Consider the following 20,543-nt stretch of genomic DNA (forward strand, 5'->3'; position numbering starts at 1 on the left):
AAGTGAGAACTGAAAAAGCTGGAGAAGCGAGGGATATTAGAGATTCATACGGACAGAGCACAAGGAAAGAAAACACTTTATTTCCAAATGAAGTTCACCGTCCAATTACATGGAGTTTTCTAAAATATTCAGCGTGATTGCTGCAAACTACAAGAAACAACAGGTAAAAACGTCCAGGTGAAGAAGCAGACAGCTCTGTGGCAGCGGCCGCCGTCGTCTCGGGCTACAGCACCTTGTAGCGGCTCTTGCTGGTGGGCTGGTACGAGTTTTGCTGGAAACAGAGAGAGACGAGCGAGAGTGAGACGGAGCTTCAGGCTGCTGGGTTCAGACGGATCAGAGAGGACGGACTCACCAGACGGATCAGCTCTTCTTTGATCAGCCGCGTGATCTCTGCTTTAGCCTTCTGCACCGCCAGCTCGTTCGCACCTAAAGACAACACGGAGTGTGTTAGTGACCGACGACACACACCCTCAACAGCAGCTGGAACACACTTACTCTCGATGGCCAGGTAGATCTTGCGTTCTCCTTCTTTGGGCTCTTTGCCCGGAGGGAAGTATGTTCCTCGTATAGTGATGGCCGCCTCTGAATACTCGCCGATCCGCTGAAGAGCCTCCTTAGACGTCACCTTCCACCTCGCCGTCTGTAACACACACACAGAGACTGAGATGAACACACACACACACACACACACACACACACACAGAGACTGAGATGAAGACACACACACACACACACACACACACACACACACAGAGACTGAGATGAACACACACACACACACACACACACACACAGAGACTGAGATGACACACACACACACACACACACACACACACACACACACACACAGAGACTGAGATGAACACACACACACACACAGAGACTGAGATGAACACACACACACACACACACACAGAGACTGAGATGAACACACACACACACACACACACACACACACAGAGACTGAGATGAACACACACACACACACACACACACACACACACACTGAGATGAACACACAAACACACACACTCAGACACAGACACACACACACACAGAAAGAGACAGAGATACACCGATACAGAGACACACACACACAATCTTGAAAACTTTTTGGCTGAGTTTTGGTTCATTTTTGTGAAGCACTAGTGTTTTGAGGTCTCTAAAAAAGTGAGAGAAAAAAAATGAAAGTTTCTAAAATGTCCATAGTTTCCTGTATGAGGTAGGGTTATGTGAAGGACAATAACACATACAGTGTGTGTGAGCGAGCGTGTGTCTCTGTGTGTGTGTGTGTGTGTGTGTGAGAGAGAGTGTGTGTGTGTGTGACCTGAGGGAAGTCGTTGATCTCCAGCTCCTCCTCGTATCTCTTGACGGTCTCAGCAGCTTCAGCGGCCTGCCGCTCCTCCTCAGTTTCTCCACCGTGTGTAGTTCAGCTTGGCGTTGATCTTCTCCGCCTGCTGCTCTGGCGATGGTCTTAGCCGACACCGAGGGTGCGATCATCGTTCCGCCGCGCAAGATAGCGTTCGTCGCCTGCTGCATCACGTCCTGCAATCAAACACCGTGCTGTTAATATCAGGACCCTGGAGCACTAAACCCTTTCTGACACACCGCCTGAATAAACAATCATTCAGTGACAATCTAGAATCTGAGGAGGCAAAATAAACATCTAAAGTTGTCCAAATTAAGTTTTTCAGATTAAAGCCTCTTATTAAATTTTAACATATTTTTGGCAGAATATTTACAAAATATCTTCATGGATCATGATCCTAATATACAAATAGTTTGTCTTAAAAGAAAACTGTATAATTTTGACATGAATTAATCATTATTTATAGAGCTTTTTATTGCATCAAAGCACTGAAGAGTATCAAATAAAATACAGAGCACTGATGTCTATTTCTATAAATACAGCTGTGCATCAAATCATCTCCTCTTTATTAAGAGCTTCATGTAGATCCTGACCTGTGCCTCTGCGCCGAGGTTCTTCTGCGCCTGGATCTTGAGGGCCAGTTTCTTGGCGATTTCCAGTTTCTGGATGTTTCCGGCGGACGGAGCGCTCAGTCCACTGAGACCGGACACAGCGTTCAGGGAGCCGCACACCCCACCGCCGCCGCTCCAGACGCTCCGCCCGGCGCCGAGAAGTCCTTCACCCGCTTCTTAGAGTTAAACATGCTCTCGATCTGCTCGTCAATCTGCAGCACAGAGATCAGCTGTCACTCACACACACACACACACACACACTCTACTCTATCACTGAAGTCCTGGACTCACGTCTAGAGCCGGATCCTCGTCGTCGGAGTCATGGAGGCCCAGTGCAGCCTTCTGCAGCTTCTTCCTCTCGTTGGCCAGAGCGTGCTCCGTCTCGTCGAACTTGAAGCCCTTCCCAGAGAAACCGCTGCTGCTCTTGATGCTCTTGCCCTCCTGAAACCCAACATTTATACAACATTTTACTCCTAAAAACATGGGGGATCTCTCTCAGGCGATCACAGAAGTGTGTTTGTTCTTACAGCCTTCTGCTGCTCCTTGAAGTTGGTCCAGAGCAGCTCGAGCTCCGGCGGGACGGCCGATCCGGACAGCTCCAGAGCTTTGATGATGTCTCCGGCGTAACGAGCCTGCTCCTCCGTGATGAAGGTGTACGCGTAACCCTAGAGAGAGAGAGAGAGAGAGAGACACACAATCAAATTGCTTTACTGGCATGAAGTACATATAACACTCACATGTCCACACACACACACACACACACACACACACACACACCTTGTTCCCAGCTCGTCCGGTGCGTCCGGCGCGGTGCACGTAGTCCTCGTAGTGATTGGGGCAGCCGTAGTTGACCACCAGGATGAGCTGCTTGACGTCCAGACCTCGAGCCGCCACAGACGTGGCCACCAGCAGACGACACGCACCGTTCTTGAAGTCGTTGATGATGCTGTCCCTGTCGTACTGATCGATGCCTGCACACACACACACACACACACACACACACACACACTCTTCAGCACATTACTGGAGCAAAAGGTTAAAGCCTTAACTTCAACACCAGCAGACTATTATTAACTACATAAAAATAACAGCAGCTTTCAGTCTCTCATCATAATAGTTATTTTGACACGAAACACTGAAGAACGATCACAGTAATGATCAGAAGCTGACCTCCGTGGAGGGACATGCAGGGGTACGAGGCCTTCATCAGGTCTTTGAGGAGACCGTCAGCGTGCTCCTGCTTGTCCACGAAGATGATGACGGAGCCCTTCTCCTGATAGTGACCCAGAATCTCCAGCAGCTTCAGGAACTTCTTCTCCTCCTCGATCACAATCTGTCCAAGCAGCGTAAAAAATCATTTGTATTTTTGTCATCATTAAAGGGGTGGTTGATTGTTTATAGGCTGCAGTTTAACAGTTTTTAAAGTAGCCCCTCCCTCAGAAATACACAATGGGCTCTGATTGGTCAGCTGCTCCAGTGTGTTGTGATTGGCTAAACCCCTGCTTGTACTGTAAACAAATAGTTTAAGTTTTAACAGCAACTCCTCCTCTTCTCTAAAACAGCAGCATGACAGTCACTTTGCTTTAACAGAAATGAATACAGCTAAAACAGAGTTAGCCTGAAGCGCTAGAATCACACACACACACACACACAAACACACACACACACTCACCACGTGCTGCTCCACGTCGGAGCACACCACGCTCCGGCCGCCCACCTGCACCTCGATGGGTTTGGACAGGATCCGGCGCGCCAGAGCCTCCATGGTCCGTGGGAACGTGGCCGAGAACATCACCGTCTGCCGGTCCGGACGCACGTTATCCACGATACGCATCACCTGCAACACACACACACACACACACACCTGAGGAAAACCAGTCTGATGATACCTGAGCTCAGAAAGCCTGTCGTCGTAAGTGAACATGTTTTTTCTCAGGTGACTGGTGTTTGTCGTCACTGTATCCTAAAACATGGCTACCCAGAATGCAATGCGGCAGCTGGCCACTCTGTTGATGACCAGTGAGTGTTTGACAGGAGACAGACTGACCTGCGGCTCGAAGCCCATGTCGAACATGCGGTCAGCCTCGTCCATCACCACATACGTGACTCTGCGCAGATTGGTGACGCGACCTGCGCAACACAACAACAGCAGACGGTTAGCGAAGCGCAGGCGGTTAGCCAGCAGCGTTTACTAGCAGCGTCTGAGTCCGTCGGGCAGAGCCGCTAAACGTGCGTACCATCAGAGTAAAGCTCACAAGAGACACATCATACACTAACTGAGCTCAGGACGCCTGAAGAGTGACCTACGGAGGAAACATATTAGAGATTACTTCGCATGTGTGGAAGCACAGCGGCTCCTGCTCTACACTCACTTCTCCTGAGTCTCTAAATCAAAGCATCAGAGCGACATTACACCCCTTACTTCCTGTTACGAGAACCAAAAGCTGACAACCACAGCAGGACGCACCTAACACGGAAAAACAGACATTCTGAGCACATTTCTATGTAGAAAACAAGAAAGGCAGTGTTTGCACAGATTGAATGCATTTTGTATTTTTAGATTACTCTCCTTTTTGGTTTTAAAACTCATGCAATTAAATGCTGAATTATATTTAATGTTGTTGATTTAGAAAGATAAACACAGAAGACAGCATACATAAGAGAACAAGCTTTAGAACAGAACTATTAGGTGATGATGATGATGATGAAGTCTTCCTCCTCTCAAATGACTGATCTGCTGTTTATGAACTCATTTCTGTTTTTAAGTGCCTGATGGCCTGAATGCCATATTATAGTTTACATTAACATTTAATACAGTTTCTTTATATTTTTTGCTTTCGTGTTAATTTTAGTTTTTTTTAAATTTCAGTTTTAGTTATTTTAGTACATAAGAATAAATACATTTTGTATGTTACTGTATTTCTGTATTGTTATTGTAACATTTATTTAGTGTAATGAATGTTTAGTGTGGTGTGTGTGAGTGATGACAGCAGCTCAGACTCAGGAGACGCTCACCGTTGTTGGCTCCCAGCATGTCGATCATTCTCCCCGGGGTACAGACGATGATCTCTGCGCCGCGCTTCAGCTCTGCGATCTGTGGAGAGACGCTGGGTTAGAGCGGGTTCTGCAGCGGATCTCTCACTCTCACACACACACACACACTCACACACACAGACTCTCACACACACACACACACACATAGACTCTCTCACACACACACACACAGAGACACAGACTCTCTCTCTCACACACACACACACACACACAGACTCTCACACACACACACACACACAGACACACAGACTCTCTCTCTCACACACACACACAGACTCTCACACACACACACACACACACACACACACACACACCTGCTCGCTGATGCCGGTGCCGCCGTACACACACACCACACGCAGACCCAGAGACTTGGAGAATTTCTTGCACTCTTTGGTGATCTGCAGAGCCAGCTCACGAGTCGGGGTCATGATGACGGCTGATGGAGACAAACACACACACACACACACTTTATATAAACTTCACAAAGACAGTTATAGAAAATGTGAATTGAACCGACTCAGATTCAGACAGGAATCATGTTTGAGGGGTTTTTAAGGAGAGCTAAGGAGAACTTTTTTTTTAACAAAGATAATTTGACAATGTGATATTGATTTAATAAACAGTTGAGTTTAATAATAAACAACTTAATAGTCAGGAAGTGACTGACGCTGTCTGACTGTAACATTACTGCCTGATTACAGAAGAAAGTATCAGCTCAGCCACTGAATCTCTAAAAGACAAACACAGCGGCGGTTCATTCAGCAAAAAACATGTTTAAAAGGAAACTAACGAGTCAGTGATTTCAATTAAAGATTCAAAGATATGATGGATTTAATTTAAACCTAGCATTTCAATTATTTACATAATTTCTACATTAAAAATGTCATTTAAAACATTAATCTTATAAGACGTGAGTCTAAGACTTTAAATGGAACACAAGACGACTCTGAGCTTATATAATTTTACAATTTTTTACTTATTATTAATAAAATATTAATAAAATTAGAAAAATGAAGACGATGAGGAGGAAGCTCACCGATGGGCCCCTCTGCCTCTCCCAGGGGCCGCTGGTCTAATATGTGGCGAAACATGGGCAGCAGGAAGGCGATGGTCTTTCCACTTCCTGTTTTAGCGATGCCGATGAGGTCACGTCCTGACATGATGGCCGGGATGGCCTGGGCCTGGATCGGAGTCGGCTTCTCATAGTTGTGTCTTAGAAAGAGACAGAGAGGAATAACACAAACGTTCTTCTGTCTGGTGAAGGTCTTGAAGACGCTCTACTCACTTCTTCATGGCGTTCAGCACTTTCATGGAAATCCCGCACTGGACCCAGGTCTTGATGGGCTTCGGACAGCCTTTCCCTTTAACGGTGATCCCCTCCAGCTCCAGACGGTACTCGTTGACCTCTGAACAGAGCAGAGCGCGCACACACACACACACACACACACACACACACAGTTAACCTGAGTTAATCAGAGTATCTGAAGAAGGTCTGAAGGAGTGTGAAGGATTACCTTCAGGACTCATCCGGGCCAGCTCTGGCACTTCCACATAGAAGTTCTTACGGAAAGACTGCACTCGATCTTCTGATGATCAACCGGCTCCAGAACCTTCCTCTGTTTGGTCTGAAAACCTGTGAGGGCCGTCTGCAGGTCCACTTCCTCCTCCTCTGATGAATACTACACACACACACACACAGATGACTACATCATCTCAGATATTCACGTATGACTGTGACCTGTGCCTGTTTTATACGTGTCTGTACCTCCATGGCGCCCTGGTCGTTTCTCCATCAGCTCTCCTTTCTTCTTGGTGGTGTGCACCATCTTCTTCGTCTTCACTACGGTCACCACTTTGGTCACAGACACGCTGCCTTTCTGCTGAAACATAATCCATGTTTTCAGCTACATTTGACTAATCATCACTTATTTAGCCTCACGTCATTCTCAAGTTAAACAAACAGTGGAAGTGCAGGGGCTCTGGGAGCGTCCGGCTCTGAAAGCATCAGACTGGTCAGAAAGGTCTCCGGGGACTAACTAGCTACAAAACAGTATCACAGCTACTCAATTTTATTGATTTTAAATCTGTTTTTAATCTCAGAATCATCTCAAAATAAACAGAGGTGCTAAAGTCTGATTTTATGTGGCTGCTCATCAAGTGATGAAGGATTTTGTAAGTGTAACCCACTAGAATATAATTCTGGAGTGTTGTGGGTTGACGTTTTCTTCATTTAGAGTTTTTTTAGAGTTAGTGTTTCATTCAGTCTCATTCAGAACTGAAATATTAATGAGTCTAACATTTGTTTATACTGAGTCACAAAATATGTGTGCTTGTGTCTTTAAGAATGCCAGGTTTGGTATTAACATTGATTGGGGTGCACAGGTGAAGAAACTTGCTTTTGCCCTACATGTTAGGATGAATTTTATTTTCATTGGGTAGTATGTGTTAAGTCCCGCCTCTCTCGGGTAAAATAAGGGATGTGAGTGGTTAATAAGGGAGAGAAGAGATGTGCCAAAATATAGAACTGATCGGAGAGATTTGAGCTGAAAATACTGGAGGAAATACAGTAAATTAATTGATAAATCATCCAATTAATACTTTTAAGTGTATATAGTGCGTGTGTATACACAAGTTATTTACGTTATTGTGTTGTTTATGTTCGTATATTCCATGTTCGCTTTTTTCCGTTCACGGGCGGTCACGTCATTCCACTCGCTTTTGAGTGCTGAGACAGAGCGGTGTTTAAAGTGTGTTTTTTGATAATAACTTTCAAACGAGGACAGAAGGACTGAGATTTTGGACGCTTCGTCGTGGTAATTGTCCGAAGGAAACCAGATAGCGCTCCAGATCACCGCGAGGTCTGGGGTTCCTCTGGCTGCGTTGGAGTGTGACCCACATCGCCACCGGGACGGGCGCAGTACGAGGATCTGCAGGAGGCCTACCAGGGAGTTTCCGCGATCGTACCACAGTTCAAAAGGAATCCAGGTACACTGGTTTTCATTTGTTTGCTGCTCAGGAGAGTGAAGAGGCCAGTTTTTTCTGTTTCCACGGCCACTACGCACCCAAGCGGACGATTCAGGCCTGCTTCGGTGTGGGTTATAAGAGTGTGTGTGTGAGTGTGTGGGCTCACTGTGTTTGTATCCAATTTGAGATCATCTTGATGGTGTGAATACTACTTGATAGTATTATAGTATTACTGCTTAATTCTACTTGAAAGTTAATCTATTTCTAACTCTTTCAATTTACTGGAATTAAATTCTGTTTATTTTCTTCTACTTCAAGTGTTTTATTTATTCTAAAGGGTTTATTCTTGATCAGTCAAACTGTGAGTATATATTTTATTCTGATTAACTGTCTAAAAGAAAAGTATATGGTTCAGTGACGTCAGAGGGGCCTTTTAATACACCATCTCTTAGGCATTAGTTTATTGAACCTGGTGCTGCTCCTTACTAAGCCATTATAAAAGGAGGTAGGGGCGCTACATAAATTGGGGCTCAAATCCAGGATCTCCCTCTGGTAAGTCACTGAAGAATTCCTGAAAAGAAAAAGACAGGTCAGACCAGCCAAGCTCAAGCACATCTTGCCACCTCATTTTAAGTAACCGAGAAGTGAATAAACAGTCATCATGGCTCTGAGAAAAGACCCTACCTGCAAGCAGAGTTAATCAGCTGGTGCAAAGATGTTGGTGTTGATGAGGGTCATGCTTTAATGTTGATTAATGTACCTGTACACACAGAAGTGGCTAAGATGGAAGAGACTTTGGAAACCATAAAAGCCCTAGGAAGAGTTCGTGTCAGAGACACAAGAGAAGGACCTACCTCACGATTTGTCTTTGCGTTGTGTGAGTGCAGACAAGCCATTGACACCACACACCTACCTCCAGAAGTGTCACCTGGAGAAAATAAAGAGCCATGGACCATCACAGCAGTCCAACCAAGAGAATCTGTACCTGACACTGCCTCTGGAGATTTTACTGAGAAACTTGCTAAGTTCCTGATGAAAGAAGGTAAATCACTCAGTGACGTACAAACTTTGTTTACTCCCCGCAGCACAACTGACAGTTCCCCTGAGTCCATCATACGTGCCATGGGTGAGGTCCTGGAAAAGACTGTAAAGCAACCCAGTGATGCCAATGCATACCGACGCCCTGCGCACGTTTCCAGCCATAGTTCCTACCCCAGGAGAGGAGAATATGGAAACCTGGATTGAACAAGCAAGGCTTATGATAACGGAGTGTGAGTGCTCTGAAAAAGAAAACGACGCGATTTAATTGTAGAAAGCCTGAAGGGACCTGCTCTGGAGATCATAAGAGCTGTCCGGTTTTCAGATCCTGAGGCGAGTGCCCTGCAGTACTTGGAAGCATTAGAGAGCACATTCGGCACCTCCGAGTCTGGTGAGGACTTGTATTTCAAGTTTCGTCTCATGCGTCAGAACACTGGAGAGACCCTCTCTGAATTCCTGCGAAGGATAGAAAGATGCTCAACAAAGTTGTAGAACGTGGTGGATTAACTCCAGGACTAGTGGATAAAGTAACAATTGAACAGTTAGTTCGAGGGGCCGTGAATTCCGACATGATGTTGCTCCAGCTACGGCTAAGAGAAAGAAAAATCACCCACCTTCTTTTCTTAGTCTACTGGAAGGAGATACTGGAGGCAGAGGAGAGTGAGGCATCTCGCCACAGGATGTCTGTTAAAGCCAAAGCTATACATTTTCATGAAGAAGAGAGAACCAGCACCTCTGTCATCCAAGAACTCAAGGCTGAGATTCAAGAGTTAAGAACACAAATATGTGGAGGTGAGTCCAAAACAGTGTCTACTTCATCCCTTGTAATTAAACCAAAAGAAAAACAGATAAAGAATGAAACAACTGACAATGCTGAAGTCCAAGAGTTAAGAAAACAGATCGAAAATTTGCAGCAGCAGTTGACCATTATGAGTGTTAGCTCTACTCACCTCTCACATCAAGTTCCCGAGAGGCAGCCAAAACCTTCCACTTCGTACATGTCCCTGAAAGGCAAAGTAACAAGAACAAGAGATGATTATTTCTGCTACAGATGTGGGAGGACGGACATATTGCGACAAAATGTCAAGCTCCACCAAATTCTGATCAAGTAATTCAAAAGCTCATTCGTTCTCTGCGACAAGCAAAGAGTGAGAAGTATGAGACTAGCGACAACAGCAGAAAAGCCCAGAACCAAGCCTGTTTCTCCAAAAAGAGTCAGACAGACATCAGTGAGTCCAGCAGTCTTCCCAAAGGCCTAGTTGGACCGGCATCTACTGTGGAAGTGAAGCTTAATGGACATGTATGTCAAGCCCTGTTAGATACCGGATCACAGGTGACGATCGTGTTTGACAGCTGGTTTTCCAGGAATCTCGCTGATGTGCCCATTCACCCCCTGACTGGATTGTCAATATGGGGCCTCAGCTCATCCAATTACCCATACAAGGGGTATATAGTTGTCGATGTCACTTTCCCTGTTTCTGTAACTGGAGTGGAAGAGTCACTGTCCATTCTGGCCCTCGTATGCCCTGATCCTCAAGGTCCTCCCCAAGTGCCAGTTATAATTGGTACTAATGCCAGTTTCTTCAAACGTCTCACAGCTTTCAGTCATGATACTGAAGGATCTAGTGCTGCACATGTTTTGAGAATCCAAAGCAAACACCCTGCAATCCATCTGACTCGGAAGCAAGAGACGAAAACTCCTCTTGACAAGCCCGAAGGAAAGGTTTGTTGACAGGACCTGGTAACTGTGTAGTTCCATCACGGGAGAAGTATGTGCTCTCTGTAAAATGGTGACTGAAAAGCCTCTGGGAAAAGAGATCTTTGTGGTAGATTCCCTGAGGAAGACAGTCTTCCAGCTGGAACATTCATAACTCCTTTAGTACTTCCATCTTCAGCAGTAGATGGTAAAAATATCCAGGTCCTGATTCATAATGAAACATCTAAGGATATTTCTATCCCTGCAGGAACTGTAGTCGCCCATGTGTATCCCACTGACACGCTCACAGTGCCTTCCGAATGCCACAACAGCTCCAAACAAATAGACCCAATGTTGTTTGATTTGGTAGTCATCTATTCCTGAGGCCTGGGAACGTAGACTGCGTCAGAAGTTGTCTGAAAGAGGGGATGTGTTCTCCACCAGTGAGTGGGACGTTGGGTTAGCCTGCGGTGTCGAGCATCACATCAGACTGCGAGACAACAAACCATTCAGAGCGCTCTAGGCGCATTGCACCTGCGGACATTGAGGATGTCCGCCGCCACATTAAAGAACTGTTAGCAGCAGGAATCATCAAGGAGTCCAGGAGTCCTTATGCATCGCCCATAGTAGTTGCACGCAAGAAGAGTGGGGCAATCAGGATGTGCATTGACTACCGCACTCTAAACACTCGTACAGTCCCTGATCAGTACACTACGCCGCATTGATGATGCCCTGGACTGTTTGGCGGGTAGTAAGTGGTTCTCCGTGCTGACCTCCGCAGCGGATATTATCAAATAGCCATGGCGGATGAAGATAAAGAGAAGACAGCATTTATATGCCTCTTGGTTTCTTTCAGTTTGAACGGATGCCGCAAGGGATTACTGGAGCTCCAGCCACATTCCAGCGGCTAATGGAGAAAGCCGTTGGTGACATGCACCTCCTCCAGGTAATAGTCTACCTCGATGACATCATCGTATTCGGACGCACACTTGAAGAGCACGCAAGAGAGGCTATTAAAAGTCCTGGACCGTCTGCAGGAGTGTGGCCTGAAAGTCTCGATTGACAAGTGTCAGTTTTGCCAGTCACAAGTTCGTTATGTGGGCCACATTGTGTCAGATGCTGGAGTATCACCAGACCCAGCCAAGATTGAAGCCATAACATGCTGGAAAATGCCCACTGACCTAAAGTCACTGAGATCTTTCCTGGGGTTTTGTGGGTTTTATCGGGCGCTTCATAAAGGGTTATTCAGCCATTGTGAGGCCATTGACTGAACTCACCAAAGGGTATCCACCAACATCTGGTCACAAGAAGAAGGAAAAGGATGGAACGAAGTACTTCAAGGAATCGAACCCTTTGGAAAGCGCTGGGATGACACGTGTACCACAGCTTTTAACAAAATCATCCACTGCCTCACACATGCCCCTGTGCTCGCGCCGCAGACCCCACCAAGCCTTACGTACTACACGTGGATGCCAGCATGAACGGTATAGGAGCTGTCCTGAATCAGGAACATCCTGAAGGGCTCAGGCCAGTAGCCTATGCAAGCAGGAAGCTGAGCGACTCAGAGGACGTTACCCAGTTCATCAGCTGGAGTTTTTGGCGCTGAAGTGGGCGGTGGTGGACAAGTTCCACGATTATCTATACGGAGCCCAGTTCACGGTAATGACAGACAACAATCCACTGACTTATGTGTTGTCTAGTGCTAAACTGAACGCCACGGGTCATCGCTGGTTAGCTGCTTTGGCTACCTATAATTTTAGTTTAAAGTATAAACCTGGGCGCCATAACATTGATGCAGATATCTTTCTCGTTACCCTGGGAACCAACCGAGTCTGAATGGAAGGAAATACCCAATTCGGCAGTAAGAGCCATCTGCCAGTTAACAGTTGTTTCAGAGAGTGACGAGTCATCATTCAGACTGGTGGATCATTTATGTGTCCCTCCTCAGAGTATTCCAGAGGCATTTGCTTGTCCCACAGCATTGAGTCTGGGTCATATGAAACAACTGACCAATGAAGAGTTAAGGAAAGCGCAAGAGGAGGATCCTGTAATCCGTGAAGTGAAGTGCAAGTAGAGTCAGGAAAATACTTACCGTTGCTAAGAGTTCCAATGCCACCGTTACTCTGCTACAGCGTCAAGGTCCTAAGTTGATGATCCAGAACCAGCTTTCTACACCGCGTCACTAAAAGTTCCTGTGGGAGAGAAAAGAAACAACTTGTCTTACCTGAAAAGTACTGGTCCCAAGTTCTGCGGTCCTTGCATGATGATTCAGGCCATTTAGGAGTAGAGAAAACAACCGAACTCCTGAGAGATCGATTCTATTGGCCCCGAATGTCCACCTACATAGAGCAGTATGTTAAGAATTGTGGACGTTGTGTAACCAGAAAGACGATATCCAAGAAAGTTGCACCACTGCACCACCTGACCAGCTGTGGGCCATTCGATCTAGTATGCATTGACTTCTTGTCTATCGAGCCCGACTCAAAGGGTCTCAGTAACGTTCTCATTATAACTGATCATTTCACACGCTATGCCCAAGCATTTGTAGCTAAAGACCAAAAGCTCTAACTGTTGCCAAGATATTGTGTGACAAATTCTTCATTCACTATGGCTTACCTTCCCGGATTCACTCCGATCAGGGAAGAGATTTTGAGAGCGGTCTCATAAAAGAGCTCCTGAGTATGCTGGGAATCAGAAAATCTAGGACGTCTCCTATCATCCACAGGGGGACCCCAGCCTGAGAGATTCAACAGAACACTACTTTCCATGCTTGGTACCCTGAATCCTGTAGAGAAAAGCAGATGGAGTCAACACATTAACAGTTTAGTACACGCTTACAACTGTACTAAGAACGAAGCAACTGGTTACTCACCGTACTATCTTATGTTCGGAGAGAAGCTCGCTTGCCGGTGGATGTGTGTTTTGGGACTTCACCTGATGGAAAAGGAGTTGGTAGCCATCGACAGTATGTCGAAAGAATGAAAACAGAGTTACAGAAAGCGTATCAATTAGCAACGGAATCTTCCCAGAAAAGTCAACAGAAAAACAAACGGTTGTACGACAAGCAAGTAAAACACCAGACCTTAGCTGTCGGAGATCGTGTGTTGATACGAAATCTGGCCTTGACAGGAAAGAACAAACTTGGTGACAAGTGGAATTCCATTCCCTACCTGGTGGTGGAAAAGTTAAAAACTTACCTGTGTATCGCCTGAAACCTGAATCCGGTATGGGGAGTATGAGAATGTTACACCGAGACCATATCTTACCTGTTGGGGATGAAGTGAGGTTGTCCATTCCTGAAGACCCAAGAAAAGTTTCTGCGCCGCCAGAGACCAGGACAGGACCTGTGGAAAGAAAACAAAAGAAAGAGTTAAGAGGAGGAGTGTGACACAAAGAGAATATGCACCCAGAACCGAGTCTGAAAGTGACGAGGATGATCTGTGGTATTACTACTCAAACAGGGTAGAGAGACAACCCAGACCAGAGAGTGATGCACAAGATGGATCTGCGTGTGGAGGACACGGTTTACCTTGGAGGTGAATTGGATGGACCTCATACAGAAGCTGCTGAGTTGATGTTCACTGAAGAGGTCCGTGGAGAACAACCAGATCAGAGTCCAGAAGAAAGAGAAGATCCTGGTTTAGAAGGGAGATCCGGTACAGCTAATGCTGACAGAGAGGTAGCAGAGACTGTTTATTCCCGCCCCAAAAGAAACCTAAGACCTGTAATCAAATTGAACTATGAAAGCTTGGGCCGCCAACTAACCGACCTCTAACCCTGGTTCATAGAGGAATGATTATACATGTTGAGGGTGGAAAATCAGAAAAGAAACACTGTAGCACAGTGTGGTGTCACCCTATGGCACAGTGCATTCAATGTGCTCAGTTAAGTGTTCAGATGGAGCCCAGAGCTACAGTTAAAGTGTACAGTTAGAAGTGATCTCATGGGGACATGAGATGTTTAGAAGGGGGAGTATGTAACCCACTAGAATATAATTCTGGAGTGTTGTGGGTTGACGTTTCTTCATTTAGAGTTTTTTAGAGTTAGTGTTTCATTCAGTCTCATTCAGAACTGAAATATTAATGAGTCTAACATTTGTTTATACTGAGTCACAAAATATGTGTGCTTGTGTCTTTAAGAATGCCAGGTTTGGTATTAACATTGATTGGGGGTGCACAGGTGAAGAAACTTGCTTTTGCCCTACATGTTAGGATGAATTTTATTTTCATTGGGTAGTATGTGTTAAGTCCCGCCTCTCGGGTAAAATAAGGGATGTGAGTGGTTAATAAGGGAGAGAAGAGATGTGCCGCAAAATATAGAACTGATCGGAGAGATTTGAGCTGAAAATACTGGAGGAAATACAGTAAATTAATTGATAAATCATCCAATTAATACTTTTAAGTGTATATAGTGCGTGTGTATACACAAGTTATTTACGTTATTGTGTTGTTTATGTTCGTATATTCCATGTTCGCTTTTTCCGTTACTGGGCGTCACGTCATTCCACTCGCTTTGAGTGCTGAGACAGACGGTGTTTAAAGTGTGTTTTTTGATAATAACTTTCAAACGAGGACAGAAGGACTGAGATTTTGGACGTTTCGTCGTAATTGTCCCGAAGGAAACCAGATAGCGCTCCAGATCACCGCGAGGTCTGGGGTTCCTCTGGCTGCGTTGGAGTGTGACCCACATCGCCACCGGGCGGGCGCAGTACGAGGATCTGCAGGAGGCCTACCAGGAGTTTCGCGATCGCACCACAGTTCAAAAGGAATCCAGGTACACTGGTTTTCATTTGTTTGCTGCTCAGAGAGTGAAGAGGCCAGTTTTTTCTGTTTCCACGGCCACTACATGCACTCCAAGCGACGATTCAGGCCTGCTTCGGTGTGGGTTATAAGAGTGTGTGTGTGAGTGTGTGGGCCCACGGTGTTTGTATCCAATTTGAGATCATCTTGATGGTGTGAATACTACTTGATAGTATTATAGTATTACTGCTTAATTCTACTTGAAAGTTAATCTATTTCTAACTCTTTCAATTTACTGGAATTAAATTCTGTTTATTTTCTTCTACTTCAAGTGTTTTATTTATTCTAAAGGGTTTATTCTTGATCAGTCAAACTGTGAGTATATATTTTATTCTGATTAACTGTCTAAAAGAAAAGTATATGGTTCAGTGACGTCAGAGGGGCCTTTTTAATACACCATCTCTTAGGCATTAGTTTATTGAACCTGGTGCTGCTCCTTACTAAGCCATTATAAAAGGAGGTAGGGGGCGCTACATAAGTCTGACAGTAATCAAGTTAACAGCTGAAAAGAACTAATGGTTTCACTCCTTATCAAGATTCCCGTCTTCTCAGCAGAACTGATCACTGATCTCCTGAAGACACAGTCATGCTGGGTTTGAGGGATTATTTCGTGTGAAAGCACCTTGTCGTTGCCTCCTTTCATGGTGCCCATGTTGAACTTCTTGACCTCCTCTTTGACCTCCTCCATGTAGGCGTCCAGCGGGTCCAGCTCCTCTCCGGTCTCCTGCTCCATACTCAACACCTCCTCGACGCCGCCGCTCTGTCTTTCTCTCCCTCCTCTTCCTCTCCCTCCGGCTCCACGGGAGCCTGAGTCTCTCATCATCATCTACACACACACACACACACACACACACACACACACACACACACACAGACACAGACACAGACACACACTAAATATGTGAGTTGGCATTACTAGGTATTCTATTGTGTTGTTTGGTTCATTGTTTATAGCTCTTTAATGTCGACTTGTCAAACAGGGTTAGTTTGTGTGCTGGATGAGCGAAGGCTCTCTGACCATCATCATCCTCCAGACTCCACTTCTTCCCCTGCTTCATCTCCTCCAGCTCTTTCTTGATTTCTCCGATGTTCTCCATGGCTTTCTTCCTCTGCTCCTCTCTCTCCATTTCTCCACACGCTCCTTCCTCTTCCTCATCTCCTCCTCAAGTGTGTTCTGGTCAAAGTCCTGCTGCAGAACCAGTCGGTGCAGGAGGTTATTCATTTAATCGTCATAAACATGAGGTGATCTTCAGAAGATGAGACCTGAAGAAAGAAGCTGAATGAAACACTTACATCTTCTGCCTTTTCCTCCTCCTTCTCCTCCTTGATCTTCTTCTTTTCAGCAGATGGCTCTCCATTCTCTGACTTCTCCTTGCTGTAGTTTCAGCATCATGTCACATCAGAAGATCACAAGCTTTAGACTCTAATGTTCTCGATACTTCTGACATAATGACAAAGCTGCTTATTTACAGAACATAGAAGTGGCAAAATATTTAAACGATATAATAATGTAATTAAAATTATTAAAATTACACAATCCCAAAAATGGAACGTTCTCTATGGTACAGACTTTTTATTATCAACAAATTAATGATTTTCTAGATTGCATATTTCTTTTATACTCTCAAGTAGCTATTTCTACCTCATAAAATATTATGAAGTGTGACAAAACTCATTATTACTGAACCAGTGAGCCAACGCAGGGCTCTGGAGTGAGGTCAGGGGTCATGTGATATACATGTATGTGAATGCAGGTGTGTGTGTGTGTGTGTGTGTGTGTGTGTGTGTGCTGACCTCCTCCCTCGGCTCTTGCGCTCTCGGCTGCGGGAGCGTCTCCGTTCTCGGCTCCTGGAGCGCCTGTGAAGAGACGTGTGAGAGGTTAGGACTCGAGCGAGCGAGCGGAGGGAGGCGTGCTGCGGGCCGTGACCTCTGACCTCTGTCTCTTGCGGTCTCTGGAGCGTGAGCGGCGGCGCTCTCGGCTGCGTGACCTCTCTCTCCGGCTGCGCTCGCGGGTGCGGGACCCCGTCTGATCCTCCTTCGAGCTTGGGGTCCGGCGAGCGGCTCTTGACCTGGAGCCGAACGCTTCCTGTAGTGCCTGCGACACGCGACACGCGACACGCGACACGCGACACACACACACACACACACACACACACACACACACACACACACACACACACACAGAGAGTAAACACACGATGAAGGGCTTCTCTACATCCACAGCACACCGGAGCCCTGATCACACCGCTGCAGGTTTTATTCAGAAATATTATCAGTTTCTCAATGCACTGACAGAATCAATTACATCCGAATTCATATCAGATGAATTTTCTAACATCAACATGTTTTTATTTCTGTGAAGCTGCTTTGAAACATCTAACACAAATACTAACGTGTTTCCTTTATCTAACAGACATTTGATTTAGGCTTTTGAAATGATTAAAATATTTAATAATAGACTTAACTGTTCCTTTTTATACACACAGATCAGAGTCAGTCACTCTCTCACACACACACACACACACACACACACACACACACACACTGTGTGTGGTCATACATGCATTTGCAGCCGTTGTCTTATACACACATGTAAAGTATTATATTAAAGTATTAAAGTAAAGAATTACATATAAAATGTTTTCGCTAAAAGCAGTTAATATTAGCTCGTTAGTTAGCTAGCTAGTTAGTCGGTTGGTCGAGTAGGAGTCAGTCAGGCTCAAACACAGTCTTTACGTCGCTTTTTAAGACGTTTTAATAACACCTTTAAAATGAATGTTGGAATTTTTAATAAAACCTTTTAAAACGTTTTAAAACGAAGCTGAATAAACATGGAAATATTTACCGCGACTCTCGTCCCATGGTTTCGTCGCACTAACGAGCTCACTTCCGGCGGCACGATGACGACTTCCGCGGCTTCGTTTTCTTAAAGGAACAGTTCACCCAAAACTCAACACGCAGTCACTGTTCACTGGGCCTCGTGTCTTTTCAACATTAGACTTTTTTTCTGAGTAAAACCGTGTCCGGCGCTTTCTGAAACCTATTTGTATTTGATTTTCGCCTTAAGTATTATTGTTGGAACATTACACAAACGTCAACAGAAATATTCAAACCCTGAAAAAATCAGTATGACCCATTTTCTGCATAAATGCTATAATAAAATAAAATAAATCTGGGATGGCGTTTGAATAAATATCATTGTATTTTTGTTATTTATTGTGGTTTTATGGAATTCTGTGGCAAAATCGCATTTCTGTAACAATTGGACTTTTAATCATTTTTGATATGAACCACTGAGTTTTGACCTCATGAATGCAGCAGTGGATAAAGAACCTGAAGCTTAACCTTAAAAGTTTAGAAATCTTACCAGAAAATTACTTTGATAGACCTTCGATGCATTTAACCAGCAGTTACAGATGCATAAATATTGTTTTTTTTTTTCTAAACGTTTAATACTAATATCTGAAATTATTTCAAACGTGAAAAAAATAGTTGAAATATAAAATAAAAAAATCAACCGATTAATTTAAGGCAGCGGTTATTTACAATGAAATAGCAGCATTATTTAAGTTCAAATAACATTTTCTGTTATACTACTTATCGCAAGTGGCAATCATCTGCACATATAATGTGATTTAAAATGTAAAAATTAAAGGCGGATTCGATCTCTACTACTCTTTACCGCCTGCGCCGCAGAAACTGATATTAGCCAATCACCTTTCTCTAATGATGACTATCCAATCACACGCCAGTGGGCGGAGTTAGTGTAAGTAGCCGCGGCCAACAAGAAGAGCTGTTTGAACAAGATTCATTTAAACAAACGATTCATTCAGAAACAAAACGTTTTTGACTGTTAATGAGCGAATCACCGAATCATTTAATCAACCGATTCGCTGAAAATTTTTGCTTCTTTCATTTTTCGGTCGTTATTTTAATACAGATGAACGTGGGCTTAAATTAAACGCGTCTACATTAATTTGAATGAATCTGATGATCAGGTTGAATTCTCAGTTCAAGAGAAAACACAAATTTACAGCCGTTTACTGAAACTACGTAAAAATATTACAACAAAAGATAAAATCTGTAGTAAACTCAACAGTTTAGTTAAAAATAAGCAATACTAAAAGCCGAATCTTAACATAGTGAAGAAAACTAGTTGATATTACAGCGTAATTCATTTCCAGTAAAACATAAAAACACCCCTAAAACTTTATAAACACAGACATACATTTAAAAACATAAAAAAAAACATAGAAGTTCTATTGAAGAGAAATCTTGTTCTTGAATGGTTTTGCTGATTTCTGTACATTCACTGTTTTTTAGATAGTTTTTCGTGTGACATTCTGATTAAAAACATTCATCTAATTAAGATAAAGCACTGAGTTTGAGATTCCTCCGAAACAGAGGCTCGATGGCTTTCATTAAAATGTAAAAATGTGCGATCGCTCTGATTTGGCATGCTTCTGTTTCACTCAGTCATCATTCGTTTAGTTATCAGGCACAGAAAGCATGACTCGTCGTGTGTCTGGAGAAGCACTTCCTATCTACTTCTTAAATACTTTTATTACGTTTCATTCATTAAAAATTACATCTTTCAATTAGTAAGCCGTCTCTTCAACCCATTTTTATTTAGCACCCTATAGAACTTCTGTATGCTGAAAAATATAGAAATGCTTGACAAGCACAAGTCTGAGCAGATCAACAGAACTAGATGAAGCGCTTACGTTTACACTAAAAACACAAACTAGAACATGCCTGCTGCGTTCAGGTTCACCACGACCAGCTCGCTCTTCAGACGGGACTCATGTTCCTGACACACACACACACACACCCTCAGATAGGAGCAGTGCCACAAGAACTGTATTTAGACAAATTATTCCAAAGAAAGGAAGAAAACTAACATTACAATCTACAAAAAAAAGCTATATAGAGCAGATATACAGCAGTCATATAAAAGCGGGACATGTTTGTGTCACAGAGCAGACGAACACGAAAGAAACGAGGAAAGAAAA

General features: G+C 44.3%; 1 protein-coding gene and 1 pseudogene across 2 annotated transcripts in view; both read right to left on the reverse strand.

Annotated features, from left to right (window-relative positions):
* Positions 1-59: 59 nt before the first annotated feature.
* Positions 60-18,408, reverse strand: LOC122326568 (annotated as a pseudogene).
* A 1,961-nt stretch (positions 18,409-20,369) lies between these two features.
* Positions 20,370-20,543, reverse strand: part of sap30l (sap30-like) — a 4,420-nt gene continuing 4,246 nt past the window's right edge. For both annotated transcript variants that reach the window (XM_043221738.1, XM_043221739.1), the window contains one exon: positions 20,370-20,543. This exon is cut by the window's right edge. The gene's annotated coding sequence lies outside the window, so the exon portion shown is untranslated.

This window comes from Puntigrus tetrazona, chromosome 21 (genome assembly GCF_018831695.1).
Source record: "Puntigrus tetrazona isolate hp1 chromosome 21, ASM1883169v1, whole genome shotgun sequence".
In the NCBI taxonomy this organism is placed as follows: domain Eukaryota; kingdom Metazoa; phylum Chordata; class Actinopteri; order Cypriniformes; family Cyprinidae; genus Puntigrus; species Puntigrus tetrazona.